The following is a 25446-nucleotide window of genomic DNA, read 5'->3' as shown; positions in this document are numbered from 1 at the left end:
GGATGTGTGTCAAACAGCTCTGACCGGCAGTATTATTCATCCCGGACCTGCTTACAACTGCAACTGCAATCCTTACAGTTTTAGAAAGGAATCTCAGTAAGAGGCCAGAGAGAATCATCTGGTTTCACATGGGAGAGATTTATTGGTTAAAAAAAGGCTAACGATGAGAGAATTATTAAACCTGCTTAGCCTGTTATTTATTTACTTATTTTTAAGAGATTTTATTTATTCATGAGAAACAGAGAGAGAAGCAGAGACACAGGCAGAGGGAGAAGCAGGCTCCCTGCGGGGAGCCTGATGTGGGACTTGATCCTCAGACCCAGGATCACACCCTGAGCCAAAGGCAGATGCTCAACCGCTGAGCCACCCAGGTGCCCCTTAGCCTGTTATTTAAAAACTGCAAAAGTATTGGGTATCCTTCAAATTGCAAAAAGTGTATATAACACCCCAAAAGACTCCATTACCCTCTGCCTTGTAAATGCACCATGAGTCCAGGGAAGCTTGTGAACTCTGTGTCTGGCTAAAAATCCTCTGGGGATGTGAGGTGACAGATGCAAGGAGACCTGCTCAAGAACCATTTTCCTCCAATAGCCAGGAGTCACAGAATCACAGAGCTGTGCAAGGTGACCTTGGCAAAGATACACAAGGCATGCTGGTCGTTGAGTTCAAGAGGAGGGCAAGAGCCATGTGGCACACACCACCCAATTATAGTCTATTTGTGGAAAGCCTAATGTGTGTTTTCGTTAAAGGACGACTATATGCTGAGGAGAATCGAGTTGGCAGTCTTGGATCCGTATCATCCACAAAGAACATGCAGAGGGAAAACGTTATGAGTATTTGACTCAAAGGGAGATGGGCTGAGATGACAAATGAAAGTGAACTCTGTGTAGCACTTACTTAGGTCTGAGTGCCTGAGGTGACAGGAAAGTCACACAGCTTCCGCAAATGGACAAGCCCTGAAAAACAAGCCCCTGCTCAAGCAATTCATTTACTTTCCAGCAGACCACAAACTTACCCAGTAAGCCATGAAATTGTGTCTGGAGGCAAACTGCAGCCAGGCCCAGGAAGACAATTTATCACTTTCTGGAAAGGCTCTGAAAAATTAAAAATAGGAAAGACACGCTGTAAAACTGGATACTTCATTGTGTGAGGATTCTCATTAGACTAAGAAAATAGCACCACTTAAGTTTCTATTTATAGGACAAGAGTGGAAATGAGGATTATCTGAAGGGACCTCCACAAAATTAATTGCGAGATTCTTCTCCCTGATGTTTTTAGATTCCGGCTTTGTGCAGCAAGGGGCTTGTTGGGTAAGTGATCAAATCATTGAACAGTTGCTTCTGTGCCTTCTAGATGGGAATTATACCTAATCATAGGATTACCTCCACTTCCTGACAGTATCTAATCCAGAATAAAACCCTGTTTCATTGAACCCTCACCAAAATCACCTAACACAAGCCCAAATCCAATAATAAATCCTTTCTAACACCTCCTCACTGAGATAACCCACAATTCTCTGAGGAGCGAGGTTGCCCTCACTGGAACAAACTGGAAAGCCCAAACTTTCTTCTGTTACAGGTGGATTCCTGATAGTCTCTGACAGGAAGGCATTGTCAATGAAACAATAGACCAAAGCACCAGTATGATCTTCTAGTTCAAACTGAGGCAGGCAGCTCCCTTGCACTGTGTACATACATCACAAAAAAAACTAGTTAATGTGGGAAATTCAAATTCCTCTCTTTTGAGATTCACTCCTACTCATTCTTTAAAACAGAATAAAAAGCCATGACTATCTCTAAGGAGGATTCTAGGCCATTCTTTTCCAAGTAGGAAAGATGCCGACTGGCTTGAGCTCTGGGCTGTTGATTGCACAGAGAGAGCCAATAGCAATTGAAAGATTCATAGAAGGTGAAATCAACCTATGTGGTAGTTAAACAGGGGTAGATGAGGGAGGAAAAAGAGAGTTTACATCAAATGGGTTTAGAGGGGCCAATTTTGGAGATGAGTCTGGAGTAAGAAAAGAGAAGATGTTGAAGCAGCTGCAGTAGTAAAGAACTTGGATGTGAACAAGATGAAGAAAATGAAGTTTCAAGAAGTTCTCCTCTGCTTTATGAAAGTGTCCCAAATGCCTCAACCCTCATTCTCCTGTTTGCTTTCTTAAAACAAAACCAAAATGACTTAATCTTTTAGGAGAGATTGTAGGAAAGATTTCAATTTCTTTTAATTATGTGTTGTTGTTGCCAGTCTGTTTTTTAATGTCCCCCACCCCCCACCCTAGTGACTGTGCCAGTGAAGCATTATACAAGTTATATTCAAAAGTCAGCTCACATCCCAGCCCTTCCCTTGCCCCACCTCTGCTACTTGTGTCTCTATCCACCACGGCATTCTCACGGAGAGGCAGAATGGCCTATAGCATCAGAATGCCGCCATTTTTTAATCGTCTGGTCTCCCCCTACTGAAATGTGGTTGCCTCAAGGACAGTGGTTGGACACTACTTACTTTATCCCTGTATGCAGGGCTGCCCAGCAGAGGGAAGTCTCTCAGCATACTTTGTTTTACCAAGTAAGTGTCATCCAGCCTTGTGTTCTAGCCGTTACCACCTGGCTCTGTCACTGAAGAAGTTTGTGAAGAACCCATTGCAAGCCAACCAGCACTGTCTCCTCCTGCACACTTCTGGCATTTCCCTCTTCCTTTTCTTTTCCAATCCTTTCAGAACAATAGTAATTAATGCTGCTTACAGGCACTGTACTAAGCCCTTCGTATTTATTACTTACACTAATTCTCACAACAGTTCTGTGAGGTAGGCATTATTTTTCCCATTTTGAGGTTAGAATCTGAGGCTCGAAGACGTTTGTTTCATGACATGCCTACAACATAGCTAAGAAGTAATGAAAGTGGGACCTGAACCCCAGGTCCCCTTGAGTTTCCAGACTTCTCACAGTTGCGCCAACAGGAGCAGACTGAATCTCATACAAAGCCATTTAGGTAGGCCTTACCCCTTGTTACCAGAATTACTTCCCACCAGCTCCCCAAACGCCAGCTTAACAACACCACCAGGAGTCCCTTCACATTCACATGTCCCACAGTTTTGTCCTGCTATTGCCTCCTACTGAAGGCCCCTCTTGCTTGATACTCTTTTTGCTCATTTTTGAAGACCCAGCTCAACTGTCTCCTCTGTCATGAAGCCATCTCTGTCTTCTCCACCCTCCACTAGATGTAGACTCCCTTCTCTCTCACAGTTAATTGTTTTTTTTTTAAGATGTTATTTACTTATTCATGAGAGACACAGAGAGAGAGAGAGAGAGAGAGAGAGAGAAAGAGAGAGGCAGAGACACAGGCAGAGGGAGAAGCAGGCTCCATGCAGGGAGCCTGAAGTGGGACCCAATCCCAGGTTTCCAGGATCACACCCTGGGCTGAAGGCAGTGCTAATCCACTGAGCCACCTGGGCTGCCCTCTCACAGTTAGTTTGAACCTCTGTTATGGCACATACTATAATCTGTCCCAAGTTAGAGCAATTCCAATGCATGTGTTGTACTTTATACTTTTTTACCTTTCCAGTGAAGCATAATAATAGTAAACACATAAAATTTACTAGGTGTCTGGGAATAGTCTAAGCACTTCACATATATTGAGTAGCTGAACCCTCATAATAACTCTATATGGTATGCGCTATAGCACAGAGAGATCGGTAAACTTGCCTGGGGTCACAAAACCAACAAGAAGCCGTGACAGGGCTTGACACAGGCAATCCAGCACCAGAGTCCATGCCATGAACCATGGTCTGAGCCGCCCGCATACACATAGCACGATCGCAGTGTCTGCTAAGTCAAAAAATGAACAAATATACAACTGCATGAATGCAAGGTAACCAATTTAGTGTAAAATTAAACAAGCCAGTCACAGTATTTGACTTATTTGACATCCAGTTGCCTCAAATTCATAGCATTAAAAAGAACATTTATGGAGGGACGCCTAGGTGGCTCAGGGGTTGAGTGTCTCAGGTCATAATCCCGGGGTCCTGGGATCGAGTCCCACATCGGGCTCCCTGAGGAACCCACTTCTCCCTCTGCCTATGTCTCTACCTCTCTCTGTGTGTCTCTCATGAATAAAAAAAAATAAAAATAAAAATAAAAACCTTTTTAAAAAAAAAAGAACTTTTATGGAGTCATCATTGATTTTTTTCATTTATCCAGCAAAATTTTTCTATAGATTATGTTTCAGCCGCAGGGCCAGAAGCTAGAGTCTGTATCTTGAGAACTCACAACAAGTCAGTGAGAGGAGCTTACAGGTGCCCACTGAGACATGCAATACCTGGAACTCTGTAACTAACTGTACTTGGCTTTCTTACTGTTGTAACCAGTGGACTGAAGCAGTGGTTCAGTCTAGCTGATTCTTCTCTCTCCATCTGGCACTGTCCAGAGACATTTTTGGTGTCATAATTGATGTGGATGGTACCAGCATCAGGTGAGTAGAATCCAGGGATGCTCCTAAACATCCTAACATGCACAAGACAGGACAGTCCCAACAACACAGAGCTATATTGCCCAAAATATTGATAGCACTGAGGCTAAGAAGCTCTGTATCAAAAATGTAAAGAATAACCCTGTACCAAAAACTCAAAGAGGCAACTAGCAGATAAGTCTTAGAAACCTATTTACACAGTACACTGATTATAGACAACAGAACTGTACTATAAACACTTTTTATTTATTTGACAGAGAGAGAGAGAGCACAAGCAGGGGGAGCAGCAGTCAGAGGGAGAGGGAGAAGCAGGCTCCCCACTGAGTAGGGAGCCTGATGTGGGGCTCGATCCCCAGACCCTGGGATCATGACCTGAGCTGAAGGCAGACACTCAACCGACTGAGCCACTCAGGTGCCCCTGTACTATAAACATTTGACTTGCTAAGAGACTAAATCTTAATTTTTCTCAACACTAGAAGAAATGATCATTACATGACGTGATAGACATGTTAGGTAATGCTACATTGGCAGTCATATCGCAACATAAATGTATCAGATCTACAGATCTTACACAACATTGTATGTCAAATATAATCCAATTTTTCAAAAATCAAAGATGAATACAAAGCTCTCATTTGGGGGTATCTCTCAAACTTTTTAAGGAAAAGACATGTGTAGAATTGGAAAAAAATAAACCACAGCACTGATAAGAAAATAAAGTACACACACCAAAATAAAATCAAGTTTAAAATACTCCTTTAATCTGCAGTGCTGGCAAATTAATCTGATTACCAGGAATTTTGCATATGCTGTCGGTGGTGCTGGTGTGCTGGAAGGAAGAAGATTGAATTTCCAGCCTCCCCCAGAAATTCTCTTCGGAAAATTTGTTAGTTAGCCCTCCTTACATGCTACAGAGCTGAGGTTCTAGAATGAGAAACTGCTTCATCTAGGATAAAACATGACTTCTAAACCTGAGGCAGACAGGATTTGGGAATACTCATTCTATTTTAGAGATCAAATATGGACCTAGAGACCACCTCCTACAGACCAGGCTTCCAGAGGAGTGAGATGGTGACCCCTTTCCTGGCTGCCCCGCCTGGGCTGCTATTGGGATTTTAAGGACCCAAAGAGGGGCCCATTACCCAAAATACTACTCAACCCTAAATGGGAGGAAGCATTCACTCTCCTATAGGACAAAGAGAGTAAAATACATGGAATAGCACTAGAATGCCTGTGTTCAAATCGAGCTCTCCCCTTTATTAGCTGTGTGACCTTGGATAAATTACTTAACCTCTCCGTGCCTCAGTTTTGTCACCTGTTAAATGAGGGGCAGCCTACTTCATTAGGTTCTGGGGGGAATGAACTAAATTAATTTGCAGGTAAAGCACTCAGAATAAATCCTCACACATACAAGAGCTATATAAACAAACCTTAGTTATTCTTATTAGAGTATGAGCCTACTGGAGAAAGAAGTTGCATCACATTTTTTGGATTCCCCTGGGCCTAGTATACTAGTATAGAGCCTGTATTATTCCTAGAATATGTGACAGTGATTACACCCCCAAGTGGCTTTGCTTTGGTTTGATGTCAATATTGTGCTCAGGCAGCTCCCTCATCAGTGTTAATACAATTTGCGCTTTTGCTGAGTCACTAGATTATCTGAGAACTTTTTTTGAGTTTATTTAGAGTTAAAATTGAAGGGCAGTCTAACAGAAACTTAGATTTAGTACTTTAAATGCTTTTTTCAATTGATTTTTAAGAGAGAACACGTGTGCACACAGTCATGTGAGTGGGAAGAGGGGCAGAGGGAAAGGGAGGGGGAGAGCCCTTAAGCAGGATCCACACTCAGCCCAGAGCCGGAGGCAGGGCTCAAACTCATGACCCTGAGATCATGACCTGAGCTGAAATCAAGAGTGGGATGCTCAACTGACTGAGCCACCCAGGCGCACCAGTACCTTAAATACTTTTTAGAAGTGTTTTGGTCAATATGAAGAAAAGGGACTGAAAAAGGTTCACCTGGGGTTGGTGTACAGGAGTGGAAGGTAGGAAAGGAAGAACAAGTATCAAAATGTTTTCTCATTTCCATCAGGATTTCTTTTTTGATGCATTTATTAATTTTATTTCTACTTTTTCTTGTATAAAGCACCCTAATCCAAGGGTACAGCACAATGCACTTTACATATGCATAACTGTTCATAACCACCAGATTCAGAGCTGGAAGGAAGATTTCTAGTATCCCAGAGGGTCCCCTTGCTCCCTCCTAATCCCACTCTCCAATTTCCATCACTCTCAAGTAGTTTTGTGAGTTCTTGCACTTGGTAAAAAGATGCCTTTCTACGGGTTTTAAATTTTTTTTTCCTGAGAGCTTTATTGTTTTACTTTTCACGTTTAAGTCTATGATCCATTTCAAATACATTTTTTGTGTGTGTGTATGGAATGAACTTTTTTTTTCTGTACATATATCCAATTGCTTCATTCCTTTTTTAAATTTTTTTTTAAAATTTATTTATGATAGTCACAGAGAGAGAGAGAGAGAGTGACAGAGACACAGGCAGAGGGAGAAGCAGGCTCCATGCACCGGGAGCCCGACGTGGGATTCAATCCCTGGTCTCCAGGATCGCGCCCTGGGCCAAAGGCAGGCGCTAAACCGCTGCGCCACCCAGGGATCCCCAATTGCTTCATTTCTATTAACTGAAGAGACTGTCATTTCCCCACTGAGTTGCAGAGGTATCTTCATTATAAACCAGTTGACCTGTACATGAGGGTCTGTTTCTGGACTTTCTAATAGTCTCTCTGTGTTCCTTTGGTATATTTGATTATCCTTTATTAGTATCATACTGAGTTAATTATGATAGGTCTATGGCTTCATACGTTTTAAAATTCGGTAGTGCACAAGCCCTCCAATTCTGTTCTTCAAATTGTCTTAGGACTCTAGGTCTTTTGCATTTCCATATGAATTTTAAATTTAACTTGCACATTTCTACCAAAAGAAAAAAAAAAAACCTTTGTTGGGATTTTTAATACAATTGCACTAAATCTATAGATCTGTTGAGGAGAAGCAACATAATAGCCATGTTTACCTTGTTGTATGAGCATGGTATTTCTCTCTATTTACATACCACTTTCTTTAATTTTTCTCAGTGATGTTTGGTGTGGAGATCTTGCACATCTTTCACTAGGGTTATTCCTAAGTAGTTAATGTTTTTTGATGAGACTGTAAAAGATACTTTTATTTAATATTTCGTTTTCCTTTAATTAGTTTCTACTATATAGAAATGCAAAGCAACAAACATGCTAAATTTGTTGATTAAATCTAACAATGTGTACACTCTAAGTTGCTTTCCAATTTTTACCTTTTGCTTCCTTATCTCATCTTTTTTCCTGTATAAAACCTAATGAAGAATGTTGAATGGCAGTGGAAATAGAGGTCATCTCTTGTGCTTAACTTCTAGAGGAAAGCATTCACTATTTCACCATTAAATAAGATAGTTGCTGTTGCGTTCTTGTAGACATATAAGTGCCAGTTTTTATTCCAGGCTTGCTAAGAATCTTTAATGCAAACAGGTATTGAATTCTATCATATGATTTTTCTACATTTATTAAGATGTTCATTCATTTTTTTCTCCTTTTAGTTGTTAATGCAGTAGATTATATTGATTCATACTTTTGAAAAGTAAAACAGCCTCTCTCTCTTCTAGAATATTACTTAGAATGCATATTACTTAGTCATAATGCATTATCAGGGGTTCCATTTGCTAATATTCTGTTTGATTTTTTTTCTCTATGTTTCTGAACTATATGTATCTATAATTTTCTTTTATTTCATTTCTTTTGTTAGCTTTTGGTCTCATTATTACACTGTCCTCATATGGTAAGTTGGAAGGTGTTCCCTCTTCCTCTATTTTCTAAAAAATTATGCTTAAGATTGGTATTATTTCTTTATTAAATGTTCTTGAAGACATCATCACCAAAACATCTAGGCCTGGAGTTTTCTTTGTGGGAATATTTTAAATTACAGATTTAACTACTTTAATATATGTAGGATTATTCAGATTGGCCATTTCTTTGGGGGCAGTTTTGGTAAACTGTGTTTCCTTCCTTCCCTCTTTTTTTCCTTCCTTCCTTTCTCTTTTTTCCTTGATCAGTTATGCATCAGTGTTCATCAATTTTATCAATCTTTTCAGAGAAATAACTTTTAATTTTGTTGATTTTCTGTTTATAATTGCTTTCCATTTTACTGACTCTACTTTTATCTTTATGATTGTGTTACTTTTACTTGCTTGGGGCTTAATTTGTTGTTCTTTATCAAATATTTTTTATAAACAGAAGCTTAGATTGTTCATTTTCAACCTTTCTTTTTTTCTATTATTTTATTTAAAGCTATAAATCTGGGCAGGCTGGGTGGCTCAGTGGTTTAGCGCTGCCTTCGACCCAGGATGTGATCCTGGAGACCCGGGATCAAGTCCCACATCGGGCTCCCTCCATGGAGCCTGCTTCTCCCTCTGTCTGTGTCTCTGCCTCTCTCTCTGTGTCTCTCATGAATAGATAAATAAAATCTTAAAAAAAAAAAAAAACTATAAATCTAAGCACCATTTTAGCTGCATCTGGCATGTTTGGGTATGCCATATTTTTGCTATCATTCACTTCACAATATTTTCTAATTTTTACTGTGATTTCTTTTTAAATTCATGAGCTAATTAGAAATATGTTGCTTAATTTCCAAACAATTATAGGTTTTCATTCTGCTGAAATCTATCTTTCTGTTTTTGAGGAAAGAATCTGTATTCCTGTTTTGGCTTTTAGTTCAATTCCACTCCTGGCAGAGAATATACTGTGTATTATTTCAATCCTTTAATTGATTGGAACTTGGTTTTTGTTTCAGCATATGTTCTATTTTGGTAACATGTAGCAGACAGTTTGGGAATACTGACTTTTTTTGTCTTCTTATTTTATCAGCTACTGAGAGAGGTATTTTTTTATTATTATTATTATTTTAAAGATTTTATTTATTTATTCATGAGAGACAGAGAGAGAGAGAGAGAGAGGCAAAGACATAGGCAAAGGAAGAAGCAGACTCCATGCAGGGGTTCTGATGTGAGACTTGATCCTGGGATTCCAGGATCATGCCCTGAGCAGAAGGCAGATGCTTAACTGCTCAGCCACCCAGGTGTCCCTGAGAGAGGTATTTTTAAATCTACATCTATTGTTTTGGATCTATATGTTATTTTTGCTTTATATATTTTCAGTATATATTAGAAAACATACACATTTAGAATTATGTTTTCCTGTTGAATTAACTCTTGGATGATTTTGAAATATCTCTCTTCCAATCCCTAGTTCCCTTGTCTTAAATTGTACTTGGATAGCCACAGCTGTATCAGCTTTCCCTTTGTTATTGTTAGCATGGTGTATCATAGTAAACATCCTTTTACTTCCATTTTATCTGTGTCTTTATATTTAGTGTCCAAATTACAAACAGGAAATATTTGGGATAATTTTTAAACTCCAGTCTGGCAATTTTGGTCTCTTAATCACAGGATTTAGTCCATTAATGTTTAATGCAATTACTAACATATTTGAATATAAGTCTGTCTTTCTTTTTATTTCTATTTAATCTTCTGGTTTTTTGTTCCTTTGTTCCTGCTTTCTAAACTTCCATTTTAAGTACTCCAGTATTTTTCAGTATTCCATTTTGTCTTTTGTGTCAGCTTTTAAAAAAAGATTTTATTTATTTGAGAGAGAGAGTTAGCAAGAGAGAGCATGAATGGGGCAGAGGGAGAGCAGGCTCCCCATTGAAGCAGGCTCCCCACTGATCAGGGAGCCCAACGTAGGGCTCAATCCCAGGACTCTATCATGATCTGGCCCAAAGGCAGATGCTTAACCAACTGAGTCACCCAGGTGCCCCTCTGTCAGCTTTTAATTATTTTCATTTTATTCTTTTAGTGGGTACTCTAAAGACTGTAATATGCATCTGATTATTAACTAAGTACAATCTACCTTAAATTAGTTCTTTCACCACTTCATCAGTAATGCAAAACAGTTTAATTCCATTTACCCTCCTCCTGCTTTTGTGTTATTGCTTTTGAAGATTTTTCTCTCTGAAAATGTTATAAACCCCGTAAGACATTACTATCGTTGTTGCTTTAAGTTGCAAATATTTTTCCATATTTATCCCCAGTTACCCTTCCTCGGAATCTCCTGTCTTTCCTGCAGATTCTTGAGATCATTTTCTTTCCCCTTGAAGAATTTTTAAAGGATTTCTTCTATATAAGTTCTGCTAGTTACAATTCTGTTCAACTTTTAGTTGTCTTAAAACGCCTTTAATTTGCCCTAATTTTTGAAAGATTTTCTTTTCAGAACACAGAATTCTAGATCAGCAAGGTTCTTTTCTTCCTTCAGCATTTAAAAAATAAGTATCATTCCACTGACTCCTACTTGCATAATTTTTGTTGAAAAGTTAACTATTTGTCTTACTATTGCTCTTTGAAGAAGATCTAGTCAGAAGCATATGTTTCTTAATTGTCTATATTTTCCATATCCCTTCATCACATAGTATGATATGATGGCAAGGACCATTTCTGACTTGTTCATTCTCAGCCTCTAGAATTGCACCTGGTGGCTCTATATTTAATGCATAATTTTTAAAAGAATTTGTAAATGAATGATTGAATTACTTAACTAGGGCAATGCCAAAAAAAAAAGTAGTGACTTAACAGAGTGAATGAATGAAGTCATTGTCTCTTGACAAAATCCATACTCTTATTTCTAAGAGCCATTCAGACTGTTTCACAGACCTCCTGCTTAAACTAAATTTCACCACTGCATAAACATTGTCTTATCTACATTAATAGCTTTGATAAATTCTACTTGCATAACATATGTCTGGATAATAACATCTGAAAATAAGATATTATAGAGGAGAGATTCTTTATAGGTTATTTATTATATTTAAAGATGAGCAAAACCAAAATCTGTTCTTTTGCAATTAGTTTTTAGATAAATTGATTTCATAATGTAATTTCTAAAAGATGGAGATTTATTAGACACAAAGATAAAAGGAGGTTACAGTGATTTTAAGTAAATAACGATGATGCTCATTCTCAGCATCAGACTTAATAACCAGCAGAGCCAGACTTACAAATAGATGAAACTTCTAATCCTTGCCAAGATAAAGGAAACAAATTTAAAACAAATAGGTTTTGCATATTACTCTCAACTATTTTTTTGTAAACAAGAATATTCAGCTTTCTTGTCTGTTAACAAATGTTACAAAATCAACATAAGTTTCACTTAAGTGACCGCTTAAAGACTTCTAGGTTTCCTTTATGTTGCTTTACCACACAGTAGGCAAGGCTCTGTAGCTCAGATATTCATCCATCCTCTAGTTCTTTAATGGAAAGATAAAACAGGCTTTGCATTAATCAGAGCAAACAATTGCTGTGCCATATCCAGTAGCAGTATGGAAAAGAGTGGGGAAATGAAGAATTAACCATTTGTCTCTGAGCCACCCTACATGATCTTTGGATAACTTACACCAGGAACTTCTCTAACAATGGGAAGAGTTGAGACCTGGCTATCTATATTTTGAAACACTCATCTGGGACCAAGCTTTCTTGCAATCAGGAATAGCAGTGGATATGCTATTTGTTTGTTCAACAAATTTTTTTGTACACCTATTATGTGCTTTGGTGAGTTGGAGTTTTTTTGTGAAAAAAATATAGTCAAAATCATGATGGTCAAGGAGCTCACGTTCAGTAGGAGAGCCTGAGAAGAGTGACAGAGGCAAGAGAGTGAGAGAGTGCTATGATCAGGAAAGAGCAGGTTGCAAGGCTGTTGAGAGTAGGATGCACAAGAGCTGGCTGGATGATGGGGCAGAGATAGTGGGGTGGAAATGAGGAACTCAGAGCATTCATAATGAGTCAAGAGATTTTCTAGAAACTAGGAACATGGAGATATCAGAACTTTCTGACCGTGAACACATTTCCCAGCGTAATGGATGCTATGTGAGGTTGACAAGCAATAAGAACTGTTCTAGCAAAGGCTTTGAGAAAATACCCCTAGGGCTACTGTGAGTGATAATTATTTCTTATTAGTACCTATTAATGTGATAACAGCCGCAACTCTTTGTGGCATGCTTGCTCTATACCAGGCTTTACACTGAGGCTGTGGAGGCTGCCTCACGTTACCCTCTACTAACCTAACGGTGTGGGCACATTTTAATCCTTATTACAGACATGGCCACAAAGACTTAGAGAGGATAATTTGCTCAAGTTTGCAGAACTAACAATTTGTGCAACCACAGTATTAATGTGAGTCTACCAGATGGCAGAACTATTGTGCTTGGTAAGGTCAGGATATGAGTATCTGACTGAGTATCCGGAATTATTTAACAAATACTTATCAAGTATCTGCCACGGGTCAGAACTGTACCAAAATTATAGAATGGAGGGGGCTTCCATATGTCTAATCCCCTCATTTCTGGCATGAGAAAACGGAGGCTTATAGAAGTTGAGGGAATTTATAATAAAGTGACATCCTATCTTTGTCACCCATGACTGGGAAACAAGAGCTGAAAACAACAGAAAGAAATGATAGCTGTATGGATTTTTAAGACATTTAGGTGGCGACATCACCATAATGGTGTGGTAGGAGACCTCAGCCTGTGGCCCCCCACAAAGACCAAACCTTACACAGCCATCCAGAAACCAGACTCACTCAGGGGGAGCTCAAGAGTCCAGTTAAGCAACCTCAGCAACACAGTAGAACACTGAGAACAACTGCATGGAAATGGAAGGAAGACCAGCTTCATTTTGCCTCCATCATTTCACCCTGCAGACCAGCGCTGTTCTAGGCCAAGAGGGAAGGCGCCAGCTAGAGAAAGTTCTCTTGCTGAGAAAGGGAAAGCACCCCCTCAACCAGCTTCTGAAGCCTTTCCAGATAGTCGCTTCCATTTCACTCCACCTAAGGACCAGCAAAGCTGAGAAGTAGAGAGATACTCAGGGAAGAGGAAGAAGAATGGGGGCTACCAGTATGAGCCATGTGGCAGGAAGCTCTCTGTAGAGGAGCCCAGAAGCTTTTGCCCCTGAAAAAAAGCAATGGCAAGCAACTCATCACATAGCCCATGCAGATTTTACTGGATTTTTACCCCATGGGCATTTGCCAGCCACCTGAGTCCCTCTGGGCTCCCTAGCCTGCTCCACCCCCACCAGCGCCCAGGATCTCCTGGCAACAGGCAAGCCTCTGAAGCTGCAGAAGTACAAAATGCAAGGCCATGGTCCCTGTGGTGACTCTCACTCACAAGTACATGCTTGAGGCTAGCCACTCCAGCTGTGCACCTGCACACCCTTGCCTGATTCCCAGCACCAGCCTCCATTTCTGTACACATGCCCATGGGGAAATCCGTAGCCACAGGGGTGTCTACAAAGAGCCGAAAGCCCCTATGGCTGCTCCTGGGACTGGATTTAGCCCTGATCTGTCACTGGCCTCCATTCCGGGTCTACTTGAAACTAGCAGTGCATCTGCACTCTGCCCATCAAGTCCGCTCACCAGCCTATACTGTAACATGTATACCTGTGCCTAGAACCAGAGGCTGTGGCTACAGCTTTCAGTGTGCCTGAAGCAGAATACAAAAGGAAGAAGGAAAATTGTTTGCTAATGACATAAAAAAATACCAATAATTCCAATAAAAACTGTTAGAATAAACCAATTCAGTAAAGTTTCAGAATATAATCAGTTGCATTTCTATGTACTAACAATAAACCCTCTGAAAAAGAAATAAAGAAAACAATCTCATTTATAACAACATCAAAAACAATGCAATATTTAGGAATAAGTTTAACCAAGGAACTGTGAGACCAAAACTATAAGACATTACTGAAAGAAATTAAAGAAGACACAAATAAGTGGAAGGCTATCTCTTGTTCATGGATCAGAGAATTAATATTGTTAAAACAGCCATACTATCAAAAGTGATCTACAGATTCAATGTAATCCCTATGGAAATTCCAAAGGTAGTTTTCACAGAAATAGAATTAATGATCCTAAAGTCCATATGGAACTACCAAAGATGCCAAGTAGTCAAAGCAATCCTAAGAAAGAAGAACGAAGCTGGAGGCATCACACTTCCTGACTTCAAACTGTACTATAAAGCTATAGTAATCAAAATCATATGGTACTGGCATAAAAACAGATGGATCTGAAAAAAAAACAAACAAACAAAAACAAAAACCAGAACTGAGAGCCCAAAATAAACCCTTGCATATATGGTCAACTAATACTTGACAAGGGAAGCAAGACTAAATGATGGAAAAAGGCTAGTTTCTTCAGTAAATGGTGCTGGAAAAACTAGGTGTTCATATGCAAAACAATGCAAGTGCACCCCTCTCACAACTCATGGAAAAGTAACTCATGGAAAGTAAACATAAGACCTTAAACTGTAGCACTTAGAAGAAAACAGGAAAAAAGCTCCCTGACATTGGTTTTGGCAATAATTATTTTGAGATGACACCAAAAGCACAAGCAATGAAAGCAAAACCAAGCTAAAAAAGTGTCCATACAGCCAAAAGAAATAATAAAATGAAAAAACAACCACAGAGGGTCAGGAAAAGGGCAGAAAACATTTGTCAATCATATATCTAATAAGGGGTTAATTTTTTTTTTTTTTATAGATAGAGTCTATTTTTTTTAATTTATTTTTTATTTATGATAGGCACACAGTGAGAGAGAGAGAGGCAGAGACACAGGCAGAGGGAGAAGCAGGATCCATGCACCGGGAGCCCGACGTGGGATTCAATCCCGGGTCTCCAGGATCGCGCCCTGGGCCAAAGGCAGGCGCTAAACCTCTGCGCCACCCAGGGATCCCTAATAAGGGGTTAATTTTCAAAATATATAAGGAACTCAAAAGACTTAAAAGCAAAAAAAAAAAAAAAAATGCAAAAAATGAAAAAACAATTGAAAAATGGCCAAACCCCCAGTCACAGAGCCTCAGCCCGCAGAGGACTGGGCAGTCTTCCCCTTGAGCCTCCGGCTGCCTGACGCTCCAACCCAAGGCCCACCTTCTCCCACCACCTTCCTCTGTTCCCACGGAGGAACAGGAATCCTAGAATACGTCCCATATCCAGAAATTCCACTCTTGCGATCTCTTTGTAGATGCAAGTAAGGGTGATGCTCTGCTTCCTGCTGGCACTGAGGTTCTATCCATGTAAGAACCCAACAGAGAAATGGCAGGAAGACCCTTTCTACTGTCTAAAAAATTGCTGATGATTACGACAAAGAGAAGCTAGTGAAGGCGTTTCAGAAGAAATCTGCCTGCAATGTGCTGTCTTCCAGAATATGGAGAATCCAGGTACCGGGCAACCAACAGGAGAACACCTGCCAGTTCCCCCCTCCTGGAGAATGGACTGGCCAGGCACGACCAGCCAAGGTTCGCGGGTTTGAAGTACTTTGGGCTCACCGAGGCTTACGTGAGCATTTCCTTCCCATGAATAGAATTCTCCTTCTGTCCTTTGTTACAAGTTTAAAAACCTCACAGCTGGTGTAGTGTAAGCATTTGGGGTCTGCTTTGGACTCGGGCTAGTCTTTCTCCCTCGGGCAGTAAAGCGGAGAGAGCCGGGCTGTCTCGTGCCGAAGTCCGCAGAGGTCACGCCTGAACCCAAGCAGTCACGGGCTGTGCGGGTCCAGCCCGGAGCCCCAGGATCACAACCAGCTGTGCCAGGGCAGAAGCCCCTCAGCTCTCGCTCTTCCGAGTTCCCTGCCCAGAGAGAATGTCCACACCTGAAGAGCCTGCGGTGAAGCCAAGAGGACCGGGTGGGCTGAGACAGCACCAGAGGGAGTCGTTGGCAGCGAAAGCAAGATCCCTGGTGTCTCCCACCTGGCCGGACGGGCAGAGCTCAGAGCGGCCACCCTGCCCCTAGTGAGGTGTGTTGGGACATCTGTTGCCACCGCAGTCTTTTGGGCCTGACAATCCCTAGCTCACTGACGCCCAAGCACCAGAATGCGAGGCCCACCTTCCATCAGAGTTAAACTTGACGGAGGAATAAACCTCACACTGACGGGTCAGTCCCGAAGCTGGCTGCCGAGCTCCCCGCTTAGGAACAGAGGCCCAGTGGCACTTGCAGTAACAGCCTGGTTTGGGTTTATTTTTTCCTCTCGGTTTTAACATTACAAAATGCCTTCGAGCCTTTATTTAAATAAAACTGGTGTTGGGGCGCCTGAGGGGCTCAGTCTGTTAAGTGCCTGCCTATGGCTCAGGTCATGATCCCAGGGCCCTGGATCGCCCCCCGCCCCCTCACCGTGGGCTCCTTGCCCAGGGGGGAGTCTGCTTCTGCCGTCCCCCCTGCTTATTATATGTGTTCTCTCTCTGTGTCAAATAAATAAATAAAATCTTTTAAAAAATACAAACTTGTTTTCAGAAACAAAAATAAAAAAATGGTCAGAGAAATTGGGTGTGGAGAAAGGGGAACACTGGTGTACTGTTGGTAGGAATGTAAATGGGTGCAGCCGCTATGGAAAACAATATCAAAACACTAAAAATAGAACTACCTAATGTGATCCAGCAAACCCATTTCTAGGTATATATCCAAAGGAAATGAAACCACTATCCCAAAGAGAAATTCGCACTCCCGTGTTTATTACAGCATTATTCATGGTGGCCAAGATAAGGGCATAACCTAAGTGTTCATCAACTTAGATAGCTGGGTGAATCGATAAAGACTGTGTGAGACACAGATATAGATGTCTAGACATACACACAATTGCATATGATTCAGCCATGAGAAAGAAGGAAATCCTGCCATTTGTGACTACATGGATGAACCCTGAGGGCATTATGCTAAGTGACATAAGGCAGAGAAAGGCAAATACCGGAGGATCCCCCTTACATGAATCTAAAAACACTGAACTCATAAAACACAGTAGGATGGTAGTTGTCAAGGGCCAAGGGCTTGGGGAAATGCGGAGATATTGGCCAAAGTCAACAAATTTCTAGTTAAGACGCATAAAGTTCAGGGATCTAAGATAGAGCATGGTCACTGCAGTTCATAATATTGTATTGTGTACTTGCAAGTTGCTATGACAGTTGAATCTCAATGTTCTCACCCTAACAACAAAATGGTGATATGTGCGGTGATAGATGTGCTAACAAAACTTACCGTGGAAAACATCTTGGAATATATGTGTTTCAAATCATTCCACTAAACACTTTAAGCATCTGCAATTTTATATGTCAGTGAATAAATTCTGGAAATCTAATGTACAGCATGATGATTATAGTTAACCATACTGTAATTTTTACTGAAAGTTGTTAAGAGAATCTTAAATGTTCTCACCACACACACACACACACACACACACACACACATTATGTGAGGTGATAGAGATGTTAATGTACCCCATTGTGGCAATTATCTTGCAATATATAAGTGTATCAGATCAACCTGCTGTATACTTTAAACTTATACAATGTTATCCTGTAAATAACATCTCAATAAAGCTGGGGGAAAAAACACTGAGGAGATCAGACAGGTAAACATTCCTTATAAGTTCCTGCTCTTCTGTTCAGTGAGTCACTGAGAATGATTGAATCAAGAAAAAGTTAAGGGGGGGCAGCCTGGGTGACCCAGCAATTTAGTGCCGCCTTCGGCCGAGGGCATGATCCTGAAGACCCGGGATCAAGTCCCATGTCAGGCTCCCTGCATGGAGCCTCCTTCTCCGTCTGCCTGTGTCTCTGCCTCTCTCTCTCTCTCTCTCTGTGTGTGTGTGCGTCTCTCATGAATAAATAAATAAAATCTTAAAAAAAAAAAAAAGAAAAAGTTAAGGAGCCTTACTTTTTCCTCCCCACCGAAAACTGCTTTCAGTGTGAAGGTTGTAGCTTATGTGCCTTTTTTGTCTGTGCATTTTCGCGTTATATGCTGTTAGGTACCTTTCCTGGAATTATCCTCCAATGTGTTTATAATGACTGTTCATAAACTGTTTGGAGACAGGGCTAATTAAATATGGCAACTGAAAGAAGTATGGCCTCCCCAACAAAGGACATGTGGCTTTTAACTGGAGTCAGGATGACTGTAACCGTTCTCCACTTTGGCCCACCAAAAACTTGGAATTTGCCATTACAATGGCACCACATGAGATGTAGTCACTGAATTAACATCTGGGCATGGTTATCAGTTGGTTTTCATCTGGAATATTCATTTTTAAAGTTTGGCCCATGCTGCCCATTTATTTTTCAGAAGGTGTATTAGGTTCCAAATACTTTAAGCACCCTGTGGTAGGCGTCAACCTGGCTCAATTCTTGGAAAGAATGGACAACAGAGAAACCCCTAGGAGCTAAATCATACTCACATAACTGGGGCAGATTGTAGTGGGGAGGGACATCAGGTTGATACTAATTACTTAGCAGAAGGTTCTTTAGAGAACCCACAAAAGAAAACTTTAATCCAGTTCCAGGAATTCTCCTTGATTCCTGTCATGTAGCCTGACTAACAAGCCCTGATTTATGGGAGGGTTGTGGCCACGATGATTATCTTCAGCCAATGAGACATGTTCGCTCTCAGGAGAATGGGGCACCATTTTCAAAGTATATTCCGCAGAACACTGATCAGAAATCAATATGGAAAAAATAACTTAAAAAAAAAAAAAGTCTCTCAGGCAAAGAGGTTTGGCAAATGCCAAGTGAAATTTAAGGTAAATGAGTTTGTCCATGACAATATTTTAGAATGTTCAATGGTCTGGTGTGCCTCTCCAAACTTACGTGAAGCTAGTTGTTTGTTTGTTTGTTTGTTTGTTTGTTTGGCAGAGTATCCTGGTTTCATCTTTTCCTTGCAGCGTGCCCCCTTGTTTTAGGGCCAGTCACCAGTCACAGCTTTCTAACAGCTTTCTCATTTTCAAAATAGAGTAACACCTATTTTTATGGGTTCAATACAGGGATTGAGTAAAAGTTTATATACATATGTACTGCCTTGTAAAAGATAAAGTATTCAAGTGGCTCCTTTCAGGCATAGGCATGACTGGTGATAAAGACTATACTATACATGTCTCTTCACACCTTTTGTTCTTTTGAAACACATCTATAGCCCCCTCACAGCTTTAAGCCTGAACATTTTCTCTTTCTTGGGCAATCTCATCTCTGGTTACGCTATTTTGACCTCTGTTTCTTGCAATTCTATCCAGGGCCTCATTATTGCATCTGTCCCACCCCATGCTAATCTAATACATACCTATTCACAGCATTCTCCAAGATGTGAAATTGGGGGGAAACACAAGATTAAACAATGTTCAACAGATGTTACACATTTCACTTCAGCGGGACATCTCAGAGCCGTAGTTATGTATGGCATTATGCCCCTCCAAGAGGGAACTATAACTTAGAGCATGTTTTCCAAATTTATTTTACAATGGAACTCCACTCTTCTTGACGTGTCTATGGGTCCCAGTGGTCTACAGAATGCACATTTGGAAATGCTACCGTATAGGCTTGGTGGAAGTGAAATGGCCCCACTGCTAAAGTCAAGGAGAATCTCTGAGACTATATCTCCAGTAACCTCATGCTGTCTTGGTACTGATCAAAGGTTAAGAATGATATGTACCTATAGCATCCAGCTTAATTACATTATCATAAAAAACATTTTGATAATGTCACAGCTAAAAAACTTCACAGACAGCAAAATCTTGAGTAGCTTAAATTTCCCAGGGTACAAAGTACCTGAATATATTGTGTTTTCTGGTTAATTTCGGCTAAAAATATTTATAAAATCGATAGGTATACTTTTTGGACTTTGTCAATCAACAAGTAAACATAATTAAACATGTCTTGATGATTTGAGTTCTTTATTTGTGGTATTAGGAGATGGGGCCTTTGGGAGGTAATTAGGTCATGAGAGGCATGCAACCTGACTATAGGGATTAGTGCCCTTCTTAGAACAGGCACGAGAGAGGTTGCTTCTCTGCTCTCCACCAGGCAAAGACACAGGGACACTGCTGTTTGTAAACTAGAAACAGGCCCTCATCAAGAACCCTTCCTGGCCTTCAGAATTGTGAGAAAGAAGCATCTGCTGTTTAAGACACCAAGTCTATGGTAACTTGGTAATGAAGCCCAAGTGGCCTATGACAAGGGTCTTACAAAGGCATGGCAGATATTGTCAATGACACAATCCTTTATCCCTTCTAGGGACAGGAAGGGCCCCAGTTAGCACATTAGTTGCATCCTGTTTGATTGCAGATTTTTGCTGAACACATTGACCTCTGACTCCTGAGAGAGGACTGGCCCAATGACTCATTGCCTGAAGGCTTGTCTATCATGACACCTTCTGTCCTCGTAGGGCTCAAATGACATGAAAACAGTGCTGCTGTGGGGAATTAAAGCAAGGACAACTTCCATAAAGCAGCTCACTTGACTGCAGAGGAGAAGGCATTGAAGTAAAGGTCTTCCCCCTGACTCTTACCAATATGCAGGTGACACACGCTCTAATATCAAGGAAAACTGAGTAATGTGCTTACTTCTTCATAGTAGAATACCTGGATGACTTTCAATGACACCTTGACTTTAAGGAATGAATGTTACAGCAGTCACAGATTCTAGAGGTGATACATCTTGAAAGTAATCACATGACTTGACCTAAGAACAACAAAAAAAATCCTGAAGTTTCCAAAGAGAGGCAAGCTGACTTAATTTCAAAGCATTCAGATTCCCAGTCTTGTATTATTTCTACCATTTTCCTGTTAGACTCAGAAGTTTCTTGCTTTTGTATCTTGTTCTTGCCTTGCATATGTATCTCTACCACAGCAGATGCCAGGTAGATATAGTCAGAAATAAGTAGCTTTTAGGAGAATTCTAGAATCATAGAAATCAGGCTCCCAAGGTTTTCCAACAAGTCTTAAACCTAATACTTGCTACTGGTGTCTTCCTGTCTGTAACAGGGGTTCCTGGGTGGGGTAGAGAAGGGAATTTCTTTTAATCTGTTCCTGACAGGCTAGAGAGATACAAGAAGTTAGAAAGAGGTATACTCCTTTCACGAGTGGATTTAGGAAAGAGAGCCTGTGATTAGGTCATAGAGGAAGCCTGGGATGCAAAAGATAATTAACAGAGGATAAAACCTCAGAGAGCTAACCATGACAATATGCTCAGGGAGAGCCTAATCCAGGATACTACCAAGAGACAGAGAGCTATTAAGCCTTATTAATAATGTTCATTAATAAGATTAATTAACTTTTTATAAAATTTAGGTCAGTGGTTCTCAACCTGGACTCTGCACATCAGCATCCCAATACCCAGGCTGCAACTGAGCCAGTTAAGTAGAAGCCTCTGGGGGTGGCAGCCAGGCATCAGTTGTTTGAAAATCTCTCCAGCTGATTCCAATGTGCTGCCAAAACTGAAAACCACTGATTCAGGCCGATCTGAGAGAGAAAGATGAAGAATATCAGCACATATTATTTCAAACGTTATTAGGTGAGATTCCTATTTGAGAGTTGGGGAAGATGGAAATACTGATTATCTCCAAGCAAATGGGCCAGGTACAGGTGAGACCTGGCAGGCAGGAAGCAGCAGAAAAACAAGAGGTCTGGGCCTCAGGAGCAAAAAATCTCTGCAGTCCACAGGGTTTGTTCAAACAACAGAGGTTTTCAGCAAACCCCAAATTTGTTGATTTCATCTCTCCTTCTATGCAGGAGAGATGCTCCTTCTATGCTCACATCATGCAGAATCTGGAGGAGTGTGTCTAATGGAATGCAAAGAGTTAAAGCAATGAAGACACTGTGATTGAGCAGTGTCATTATAACTAGGGCAAGAACTAACCTCAGAAGCAGATGAAGATTTTTATTTATTTACTTTGAAAGAGAGAGCCACAAGGGAGGGGGAGAAGGAGAAGCATACTCCCTATTGAGAAGGGAGCCTGATGTGTGGCTTGATCCCAGGATCCCAGGATCATGAACTGAGCTGAAAACAGATGCTTAACTGACTGAGCCACGCAGGGGCCCCCAAGATGAAGATTTTAAACATTCAGCTGAAAGGAGTAGGGAAATGAAACATTATGTGACATCCCACTACTACAGAGAAAGTTGAGGCTCAGAGAAGGAGACCTCAATGTTTCTGATGCTATTAAAGCTGGTAAGTATTCAAGATCTAGAATAGTCAAAAGCTGAGACAAAATGGCCAACAAGCACCTGAAAAGATGCTGAAGGTCACTAATCACTAGGGAAATGCAAATCAAAATTATAATGAGATACCACTTCTCACCCATTAGGATAGTTACTATCACAAACAAAACAAAACAAAAAAGAAAAGTGTTGGTAAAGATGTAGAGAAATCATAACTCTTGTGCACTGTAGGCGGGAATGCAAAAGGCACAGCTGGTATGGAGAACAGTATGGAAGTCTCTCAAAAAAGTAAAACTAGAACTACTGTATGATCCAGCAATTCCACTTCTGGCTATATATTTTTTAAAAAATTGAAAGCAGGGTCTTGGAGAGATATTTGTACATCCATGTTCATAGCAGCGTTATTTAAAACAACCCAAAGGTGGAAGCAATCTAGATATCCATTGATGGCTGAATGATAAACAAAATGTGGTCCATACATGCAGTAGAATATTGTTCAGCCATAAAAACAAAGGAAATTCTGACACAAATGACAGCATGGGTGATCCCTGAGGACCTTATGCTAGGGAAATAACCTAGTCATATAAAGATAACTCTTATATGATGCCACTTACATGGTTAGAATGGTAAATTTTATGTTACATGTATTTTGCCACAATTAAAAACTATAGGGGCACCTGGGTGGCTCAGTGGTTGAGTGTCTGCTTTTGGCTCAGGGCGTGATCCTGGGGTCCTGGGATCGAGTCCCATATCAGGCTCTTTGCAGGGAGCCTGCTTCTCCCTCTGCCTATGTCACTGCCTCTCTCTGTGTGTTTCTCATGAATAAATGGATAAAATATTTTTAAAAATAAGTAAATAAAAAATAAGTAAATAATAAAAATTATATATAACCAGATATTTTTAGATTAGAAAAAAAACAAGGTATAGTAGAGTTTCTATAATATGCAAATATTTTTGGCTAAGGAAGAATAAAACTTAGTATAATCTCTTATTTCTTGCTTTATGTGTGTGTACACATTTTTGTATGTGTGTATGTATGTGTGCTCATGTGTATATGTATTTTACACACACGTATATTTAGACCAAGAACCAGTAGAAGAATAAGTAGGAAACTAATAAAATATGGGGTGGAGGGAAGTGGGACCCAGACCTCTGGTGACACCTTTTTAATAGTTTTGACTTTTGAATCAAGTAAATGTATTGCCTATTAAAAATTAAATTGTTCAAGTAATAAATCTAAAGACGGACAAAGCTGAGGAGAGAAGAGGCAGCGGAGTGAGGGTTGATCCCCTGCGGGCCTCTTGGGGCCTAGTATTTAATAGACACATCAACAGTGGCTTTATTCCAAGTGTCTGCGGTACCCATTTGTCTTGGGCTAAGACAAATGTGAGATTAAAGGGAAACTCTCCTCGGAAACAGACAGCAAAAGCCTAAGAATTCCAGAGCGAGAGGCAGGGGAGTCCCACCCTGCCCGGCAATGCATGAGGCCCAGCATCTTGCTGAGGATGGGGGAATCCAGGGAATTGGGAACCTGGAAATGCTCCCAGAGAGCTGTACATTACATATGAAGGGAACCACAGTCCCAGGAAGGAGGGAAGGCCCTGTCACCCTGGAGGAATAAGGAATGTAGGGCCCAAAGGGGAAAGAGCAAAAACTAAGCTCTGTATATTGAGCTGGATCCAAAGGGAAAGAATCCTGGAGTGTCTCAAATGCCACTCGTTTCGAGGGGAGTTAGTATACATTTGGGTCCTCTCTCCCCATAGAGAAAGGTAGCATCCCCAGTTAACCCCTTGGTGCATCAGCTCTCTCTGTGGTGACTCAGTTTACAAACTGTACACTCACTCTGGAGCCCAGCTCAGCTTGACCAGCATCCCGGCAGGCTTGAAACCAAGGATATCTTCTCTCTGTGTTTCCCTCCCCTTCCTCTTCCAGGCAAAGCTAATTCACCACTTGGGTCTTTGGCGGCAAAGCAAAGTAGGTTTGGTTAGTATTTTTCCTGGAAAATTTCTCATGTAGCACACATTCTTGTTGGATACATTTCCAGAACTGGTCTCGAAGTGTACATGCATTTAAGGCTCTGACACACATTGCCAAATTGTCTCCTAAAGAGGCCATTCAATTTCTACTCTCTCGGCAGTCCACCACGTTCTCGCCAACACTGTGCACAATCAGACTTTTCTGTATTTGCCAGACTACTAGGGAGAAGTGATCTCATAACTCTTAAATTTGAGTAGAGTTGGACATTTATATTCTTCTAATGGGAATTGTATTTTCACGTCTGTTAAGAAAATTTTAGGTGCGCCTGACTGCCTCCGTCGGTTAAGTGCCACTCTTGATTTTGGCTCAGGTCATGATCTCAGGGTCCTGGGATCGAGCCCCAAGTCACATGGGGTTCCAAGCTCAGTGGGAAGTCAGCTTGTCCCTCCATCCCTCCCCCATTTGTGCTCTCTCTCTGTCTCTCTCTCTCTCTCTCAAATAAGTACAATCTTTAAAAAAAAGAGAGAGAGAGAGAGAGAGAGAGAGAGAGAAAAGTTTATCCTTTGCCATAATATTTTCCCCAGTTTGTCTTTTGACTTTGTGGTAGTTTTTTGATGGGTGGGCATTTATTCACCTTTCCTTTCATGACTCCTATATTTTGTGTTTTGCTTAGAAAGGCTTTCCCCACTCTGAAATTATATTTTTTTAAAAAGTTGTCTCTTGTGTTGTCAGCCTTTTTTCAGTTTTAGTTTTGGTAGGGTACCTTAACAGAAACTTATTTTGAGGTAAGGCAGGTTTCCACCAGTCAAAATAAAGAAAGCGTTTCATAAAACTGGACATTTTTCTTGTATATATGTTCCCCCCAAGACATTATGGCTCTGGTTTCTGCCTCCCTAGGACTGTTTTCAAGTAGTTCTCATA

At 40.7% G+C, this 25446-nt stretch overlaps 1 pseudogene; it reads left to right on the top strand.

Annotated features, from left to right (window-relative positions):
- The first annotated feature begins 8239 nt into the window (after positions 1-8239).
- LOC140636830 (chloride intracellular channel protein 1 pseudogene) overlaps positions 8240-25446 on the top strand; it is a 30337-nt pseudogene continuing 13130 nt past the window's right edge.

This window comes from Canis lupus, chromosome 7 (genome assembly GCF_048164855.1).
Source record: "Canis lupus baileyi chromosome 7, mCanLup2.hap1, whole genome shotgun sequence".
Classification (NCBI taxonomy): domain Eukaryota; kingdom Metazoa; phylum Chordata; class Mammalia; order Carnivora; family Canidae; genus Canis; species Canis lupus.
Note: the sequence above shows the minus strand (reverse complement) of the source record. Positions and strands in the feature narration are given on the sequence as shown.